The sequence below is a fragment of the Caretta caretta genome, chromosome 28 (genome assembly GCF_965140235.1).
Source record: "Caretta caretta isolate rCarCar2 chromosome 28, rCarCar1.hap1, whole genome shotgun sequence".
Taxonomy (NCBI): Eukaryota; Metazoa; Chordata; order Testudines; family Cheloniidae; genus Caretta; species Caretta caretta.
This window is the reverse complement of record NC_134233.1, coordinates 8,192,387-8,201,057: the sequence shown is the minus strand read 5'-3', so window position 1 is coordinate 8,201,057 and position 8,671 is coordinate 8,192,387. Positions and strand designations below refer to the sequence as shown.

At 49.8% G+C, this 8,671-nt stretch overlaps 1 non-coding gene across 1 annotated transcript; it reads right to left on the bottom strand.

Annotated features, from left to right (window-relative positions):
* Positions 1-2,769: 2,769 nt before the first annotated feature.
* On the bottom strand, positions 2,770-2,855 carry TRNAS-UGA (transfer RNA serine (anticodon UGA)). Its single transcript has one exon. It is a non-coding gene; the product is annotated as a tRNA-Ser (tRNA).
* Positions 2,856-8,671: the final 5,816 nt, after the last annotated feature.

The following is an 8,671-nucleotide window of genomic DNA, read 5'->3' as shown; positions in this document are numbered from 1 at the left end:
CTTTGAATATGTTACTGTTTCCAATGAAAATGAATTGATTGGTTAAAGAGTAGGAGACTAATTGTGTGATAATCTGAATCACTTTGTAAAACGAAGTGTCTTGTTTTTTGTTTTGTTAGTCATAGAGGAAGTGACAGCTGATCTTGAAAAGTTAAGTTGCTTTAATTTACCCCCTGTAGTGTAAGGAGTTCTGGTAGAAAACCTCACTCCAATGGTTGGGGTGGAAGAAAGTGTGTGAGAGTGTATAAGTGAATATTGGCCCAGTATAGATTTTAAATTTTTGTGTTTCAAATAGAACTTATTTTGCTTAGTTTCAAAGTCTATTTCTAGTGAAAGCAAAATTATTCGAAGAGACAATTTGTAGAAGTTTTTACAAGTTCTTACACTTAGACTGTAAGGGTCACTGACTTCCCCACTTCTCTAATTTGCAAAGGAAAGTCATCTGTCATAGGATGTGTTCAGCAGGTAGGAAAGTTGCAGTCCTCAACCACCAAGGAAAAGGCTGAAGTCCATTACCTTTTAGGTCAATAAGCCATCTAAAGTCTGGTCTATGCTGAAAAGCGATGTTGACGTAGCCACCTCTCTCAGGGGTGTGAAAAGTCCACTCCACTGAGAGAAGTAGTTAATGTGACCTCAGCCCCAGCGTAGACAGTGTTAGGTTGTCAGAAGAATACTTCCAGTGTTTGAAGTATAGACAGAGCCTGAGACAGACTGATCCCCTATGGGAAGTGAGTCATGACATGAATTCCAATTTTGACCCATTTCCCTATATGTGAGAGAGGTACTAGTATGGAGGGCTGAGCCAGCTGTTCGATCGCCTGGTTCCTCAACTGTAGCTACAGCTCTTAGTACCCATCCACCCAAAGACTGAGAGAAACGGAGAGTTCCAACTGTTGTTATTTTAGTATCTTATTGTTCCTTTCTCTGTTTTTTGTGCTGGCCTTTCTATTATATCAGGGTGTGAGGGTATAGCTCAGTTCATGTTGTGACAAAGCTCTGTCCTTGTCTCTATGGGTCCCATGTTTCCTGGTGGATTTTGCTAGCCTCAGAGGCTCACTGTGACCCTCCACATAGCCCTTCTCTCTCTCTAGAGGCAAGGGCCACAGCTTACTGAGCCATCATAAGCCAGCAAGGGAGGTGAGGAGAAGCAACCCTCCCTCTCACAATCTCTGTTTCCCAGTATCCATGATTAATCAGGGAGGGGAGGGGAGGGGCGGGGGGAGCCCGGGCCCGCCCTCTACTCTGGGCTCCAGCCCAGGGACCCTAATAGTAGCAGCTATGGTAGCTGACTTTTGGGAAATAGGACGTGTACAATTCCCTGGGCCGCTTCCCCACAGCAGCCCCCACTCAGTATCTCCTTCGCTGTTACCTGAGGGCCTCCTTCCTTGCACGTGATGTGGATTTGCACTGCTTGGTTCCTCCAACAGCACGGCTTCCTCCTACAGATCCTGACACATGCGCCTCACTGATGAACTGGGAGGCTTTCCACTAGTTCCAGCCAGGCCTTGATGGGCTTCACGTGTTCCAATCAACCTAGCTATCTCCACTGCTTTCTAGAAGGATCTTAATTGGCCCCAGGTGTCTTGATTAACCTGAAACAACTGCCATTTGGTTACCATAGTACCAAGGATTTGTTTAGCCTGGGGCTAAAATACCTGTTCCTCACTACTTAACTATAGCCCTCTTGCCTTGCCCCGTCGCAATGTGTGACAAAAGCTTATTGGTGCCAATTGGCAAAGGGGTCACTGTCATTCACAAGCAACTCCTGTCTCAGACCTGACAAATTCACCACACCTAGGACCCAGAGCAGGGGTGGTGGAATCTTCCTTACAGTGGGGGGGCCACCGGCGTCCGAACTGTGACGCCCCCATGACACCCCTTTCCCCCCAGCCCTCACTCACACCGCCCCTTCTCCCTGATGCCACCCCTCCCTCCGAGGCCACACCCACAGAATGCCTCTTCCCCCAAGGCTCCACCTTGTTCCCCCCTCCGTCGTCCGTTCTTAGGGCTGCTAAAAAGTGCTGGGCCCATGGCCCTCTAAACCCCCCTCGTCCTGAACCCTGACACACAGCCAGGCAGGCAGCAGTGTGTGTGAGTGTGTGTATGTGACAGAGACTGCTGGGCTGTGCTGAGCCAGTGCAGGAAGTGGGGGCTGATGTCGGGGCTGTCTCGCTCCCCCTAACTCAGGACTGGCGTGTCCCCCCTCCCCCTGACTCAGGACTGGGGTATCCCGCTCCCCCTGACTCAGGACTGGGGTGTCCCGCTCCCCCTGACTCAGGACTGGTTGCTTCCAGCAGCTGTCTGAACTTAGGGACAGCGTGCCAACACACTCACTCTTCCACAACACACACGCTCCCCGAACACACACACTGTCTGTCCCCAACACACACACACTCTCTGCCCACCACGCCCACGGCAGCTGAAAAGCAGCTAGCAATCGACTCGGATGCCCATGGAACAATGGGATAGAGAAACCTGCCTTTCGTGATGCTGTACCGGCCCACAAGGCATTGCAAACCCTTCTCACAGCACCCTGCAGCCAGTTGCACAGTGGGATAGCGACCCACAATGCACTGCTCTCTGTGGCGATCCAAGAGCTGCTAGCCTGGATGCGCTCCGGTGACACAAGCAGCCTAGTGTGGACATGCAACAGCGGCTTAATTAAAACGCTTTAACTAAAGCAGCATAACTCTGTCGTGTAGACGTAGCCTGGCTCCCACTGGGGCCAAGGATGCTCAGGCACTGAAACTAAAGAGCCACAACTTCCTCCGTAGTTGGCAGGATTCAAACCTGCACAGGGAGACCCCCCACAAGGGATTTCAAGTCCACCACCTTAACCACTCAGCCACAACTACTTGCTTTATAGAGCGCTCTCACGACACTCTAGTTCTGTTCTCACTGAGTGATCGTTTCCAATTGTTTCCTCAGACCAGCGTCCACAACACACTCACTGCTGTGCTGTTGTGTAAGTGTGCCCAGGGCTGAACAAGAATTCCTGCTCGTTTCCCTTCTGGCTGGAGCATGAGGAGAGTGTGTTTGTGGCCAGTGATGTTGCTGTAGATTGTTGTAAAATTCCTGCCTCGATAATTCAGACAGTCCCTTTCCCGTCATATCCCCAGTACATCAGTGACTGTAATAGCAGGGGGCAGGTTTTCTGTGGGGCACAGAGCTTTGCCAGGGGGTTGGTGTCTCCTTCCTTTCCTCACCCTGGAGGAAACTCAGCTTTTCATTCCATCTTTAATGTGTCATGGAATAACAACAGCAGCATGAAGAAAGAGGTGGGCAGGGTGGGCCTCAGGGGAGGGGCACAGAGGTGCAAGTGGTGGGCAGGGCAGGATGGAGAGGCACGGGTGGCAGGCTGGGTGGGTCTCATGGGTGGGGCTGAGAGGTGGGAGCGGCGGCCATGGTGGGTCTCAGGGGAGGGTCAGAGAGGTGTGGGTGGCGGGCAGACCTTGGGGTAGGGGGCGGAGAGGAATGAGCAGCCGGCAAGGAGGCCTCGGGGAGAGAGGAGCGAGTGAAAGGTGGACCAGCAGGCCTCAGCCGAAGAGGCAGAGTGGGGTGGGAAGAAGTCCTCCTCTTAACCCAGTGCTATCTACACCGGGATTAGGCTGATATAACTGCATTGCTCAGGGAAGGTAAAATTTTTAACACCCCAAAGTAATGTTGTTACTGACTTAATTTTGTAAGATAGACCTGTCCAAAGAATCACACACACAGCTTGGGAGTAAAACTTCACCCGCTTCTCTGCTTTACAGAATCGAAACACAAGAAACGCTTGTCAGGGCCCAGTGCGGGTTGGCAGGGAGTCAGGTGTGGGCAGACACCATACGTTAGCCAGAGGAAGGCACCATGGATTAGCTGGTTTAAGGCACCTGTCTTCTAAACAGGAGATCCTGGGTTCAACTCCCAGTAGTGGCTTTTAAGGCACCTGATACTGGCTCCTATCAGAAGACAAATAACAGAGTTAGATGGACCTTTGGTCTAGCCCAGTGTAGCCGTTCTTGTTGTTTAAATTACACTCATAGGCACTGATAATAGAGTGACTGAAAGTTTGGGTGTGAAGGGCTGATAGGTCAGTGTTCCAGTCCCCTCGCAGATGACCCCCTCCCTCTGGGACAGGGGCAGGTCCGAGCTCTCACACCAAGTGGCTCATTGGGGCTGCCAGAATCTGTGGGCGGCTCATTCAGTTTATGGCGAGGGTTGAGTCCTGCTTTGTGCACCGTGTCTGAGAATGAAAATCCTAAACCTCCCTTTGAAATAACGAACACAGCAGGACCTGTTTTGTCACTGCCCCGAAGCAGACAGAGAAATGGAGAAATGCCATTGAGTCCAGGGGAATACTTCACTGCGGTTTTACCTTTTTCACTTGCCAAACTCCCGCCCAACCTTCTGGGCTCCTAGAGCAGGGTCCTGAGCCTGAGCCGAGACACGTACCCTGCAACTTTACAGCCCAAGCCGCTGTCCTGGATTAATGTGACACAGGCCACCCATGGGTGATTCATTGCACTGTAGACATATCCCAACGTTATGTCTCCACAGCGATTAAAACACCCAGGGCACCTGTCCCAGAGCCCGGGGCAGTTAACTCAGGCTTATGGGCCTGGGGCTGCAGGGCTATAAAATGACAGTGGAGACAGATGGGCTTGAGCCCAATCTCTGAGGCCCACGAGGGGTGAGGGTTTCCGACCCCAGACTTCAGCATGAACACCAATATCTGCACCCCAGTTTTGAGCCCCACAGCTTGAGCTCCAGGAGCCCAAGTCAGGTGACCCAGGCCAGCCCTGCTGCCATCTTTATCCCGGGAGAGAGGGACTCTACGGGGACGTCTCCATTGCAGTGTCAGCCCAGGGGTGGCAGGCTGTGCTCAAAGCAGCACCCTGGAAGCCCCATATTCACCACTCTCATAGAATTAAGGTACGATTTGTACAGAGTCGGCCTGGTGAGCTATCATTGTAAAAGTCGTGATCTGTTGAAGGCTAGTGGCTGGGTGGATGGTGTGTGCTAGGCTTGTCTGGGAAGTGGTGGAGTTTTGCTCTGGGTGCGTCACTGAAATATGTGATGAGGCTGGGAAATGGCCACCGCCAGCCTTTCCGGTGTGACGCTGGAGGAGCCAGACTCGCTGCTGGCTCAGTGAAGGTATCCACGCTCCCAAGGACTCTCCCAGGAACCGTGTACAATGCGGACTCCTCCGAGACAGCCCAGAGACAATGGACACTGCTTGACTCACATCAAGGCAGAGGAACTTTCTAGCAAGTTGGAAGAGGGGAAGAGACGTCATGACTTGGCCTCTCTCCCCTGCAATTCAACACCTGGCAACACATCTGGAGGACAAAGACTGAACTGAAATAATTCAGAGATCAGAAGAGAATAATAATAATCCATTCAAATGAAAGTCCCCAAACAGACTAGAATTGGTTTCCCAGCAGAAAATTTTCAATTTTGTTTTCCCAGTCAGACCTCGCGAAGGGAAGCAGAGAGAAAATGTTTGAGTTGCTTCCTCCAGAGCACCTTGACCTAGACACGCTAGCTGTGGGTCACTGTCGTGGCTGAGGTGGGGGCGTTTTAATTATTTGGGCTGGTCCCAGGGTGTTTGGGGGACATTATGAGGCTGTTACCTTTTGAGATAAATACTAAGAAACAAAGAACTCTTTGAGAAATCTGGGATTTAGACGTGTTTTATTGACAGCAAGGGAGGTCTGAGTTCCTGAGAAGGTTTTTGTTTACAGGAAGCAATGTGGCTTGTACCAAAGGGGAGATGGTTGTTTGTGAAGGAGGGGAGAAGACAAAATGCACACAATGAGGATGGGATTCAAACCCATGCATGCAAAGCTCAATGATTAGCAGCCCACCACTTTAACCACTTGGCCACCTCATATGAGCTGCCAAAGAAGGGACAGGAGGAGAAATCTAAGGCCAGCAGAGGTAGGAACAATAAGGAGTTTTTAAATACGAAGTGTAAGGAAGGCCTGAATGACCTCCCCCCTCACATCTAGTGATGAGCTGGGGGAAAGACTTCAGGAACAGACCGTGTTTACATAGACAGGCCTCCTCTGCCTAGGTATGCAGCAAGTATCCTTTGAATAAAAAAACAAACAAACAAAATAGAAAGGTAATTTTTTGGTTTTCCTGCACTCAGCCAAAAAAAATGTGAAAAGAAAGGGGCATTTTTAAGCAATCATCTGTCCCCACCCAGGGGCTGGGGAATGCTTATTTTCTTTTTCAGACACTTTCTGGGCAAGCTGGTGCCAGTGGAAGAAAACCCAGAACGCCATGGGTCCCCTGTCGCAACAAAACATTGTGTTCTGTGTTTGTCTTGTTGTTCCTGTTATTTTGGTGGATATTGTAAATTCTTCAGGCGTGACACCCCCTTTTAATTGGGCATGTCGTGCTGCCCCTTTCGGGGCCAAGGGAAAATGTACCCTAATTCAACCTCTTCCACCCTCTACTCCGCCACCTCCCTCCAAATTCTCTGTGACACCCCCATCCCCACGGTGGCCTACCCCCATCCAGAGACCTGTGGTTCTTAATGCAACTGGTTTACAAATGACTATCGCTCTGTTCCCCACTGACTGGTCTCTCAGTACAACATTTGATAACTGTTCTGTTTACCAAAGTAGGTGAAAGAATGTTGCCATAAGTAATTTCAAACTCATTTGAATTGGAAGGAGGGGAAATAAACAAGAACATCCGAAAATGGCGAGCCCCCACAAATTACCTCTGGGAAGGCTGAAACTCACTGCAGGAAGCTGACTCAGTGTCTCAAATCCAACGCTTGGAATGTGCCTGGGGCTACTGGACGGAGTGGGATTACGTCAGGGATTTGAATCATAGACTCATAGAATCATAGAATAACAGAGTTGGAAGGGACCTCAGGAGGCCATCTAGTCCAACCCCCTGCCCAGAGCAGGACCAATCCCCACTAAATCATCCCAGCCAGGGCTTTGTCAAGCCTGACCTTAAAAACTTCTAAGGAAGGGGATTCCACCACCTCCCTAAGTAACGCATTCCAGTGTTTCACCACCCTCTTAGTAAAAAAGTTTTTCCTAATATCCAACCTAAACCTCCCCCACTGCAATATGAGACCATTACTCCTTGTTCTGTCATCAGCTACCACTGAGAACAGTCTAGATCCATCCTCTTTGGAACCACCTTTCAGGTAGTTGAAAGCAGCTATCAAATCCCCCTCAGTCTTCTCTTCTGCAGACTAAACAATCCCAGTTCCCTCAGCCTCTCCTCATAAGTCATGTGTTCCAGTCCCCTAATCATTTTTGTTGCCCTCTGCTGGACTCTTTCCAATTTTTCCACCTCCTTCTTGTAGTGTGGGGCCCCAAACTGGACACAGTACTCCAGATCTCCAGAATAGATATGTGGACAGAGTTGGCAATGGGTTTGTTGGAAGGATCGGTTCGTGGGTTAGTGTTTTTGTTGTGTGGTTGCTGGTGAGTATTTGCTTCAGGTTGGGGGGGCTGTCTGTAAGCGAGGACTGGCCTGTCTCCCAAGATCTGTGAGAGTGAGGGATCATCCTTCAGAATAGGTTGCAGATCCTTGATGCTGCGCTGGAGAGGTTTCAATTGGGGGCTGAAGGTGACGGCTGGTGGCGTTCTGTTCCTTTCTTTGTTGGGCCTGTCCTGGAGTAGGTGACTTCTGGGTATTCTTCCCTTCAGCAGGTAGTTTTAAGATCGCTTGATAGAGATCCTGTAGGTGTTTGTCTCTGTCCGAGGGGTTGGAGCAAATGTGGTTGTACCGTAGAGCTCGGCTGTAGACAAGGGATCGTGTGGTGTGGTCTGGATGAAAGCTGGAGGCTCACCACACGATCCCTTGTCTACAGCCAAGCTCTACGATACAACCGCATTTGCTCCAACCCCTCAGACACAGACAAACACCTACAGGATCTCTATCAAGCATTCTTACAACTACAATACCCACCTGCGGAAGTGAAGAAACAGATTGACAGAGCCAGAAGAGTACCCAGAAGTCACCTACTACAGGACAGGCCCAACAAAGAAAATAACAGAACGCCACTAGCCGTCACCTTCAGCACCCAACTAAAACCTCTCCCATGCATCATCAAGGATCTACAACCTATCCTGAAGGACGACCCATCACTCGCACAGATCTTGAGAGACAGGCCAGCCCTTGCTTACAGACAGCTTACAGAGGCTCGTTCACCTGCACATCCACCAATGTGATATATGCCATCATGTGCCAGCAATGCCCCTCTGCCATGTACATTGGTCAAACTGGACAGTCTCTACGTAAAAGAATCAATGGACACAAATCAGACGTCAAGAATTATAACATTCAAAAACCAGTCGGAGAACACTTCAATCTCTTTGGTCACTCGATTACAGACCTAAAAGTTGCAAATCTTTAACTAAAAAACTTCAAAAACAGACTCCAACCAGAGACTGCTGAATTGGAATTAATTTGCAAACTGGATACAATTAAATGAGGTTTGAATAAAGACTGGGAGTGGAAGGGTCGTTACACAAAGTAAAACTATTTCCCCATGTTTATCCCCACCCCCACCCCCCACTGTTCCTCAGACTTTCTTGTCAACTGCTGGAAATGGCCCACCTTGATTATCACTACAAAAGGTTCCCCCCCTCCCCCCCCCCATTCTCCGGCTGGTAATAGCTCACCTTAAGTGATCACTCTTGTTACCGTGTGT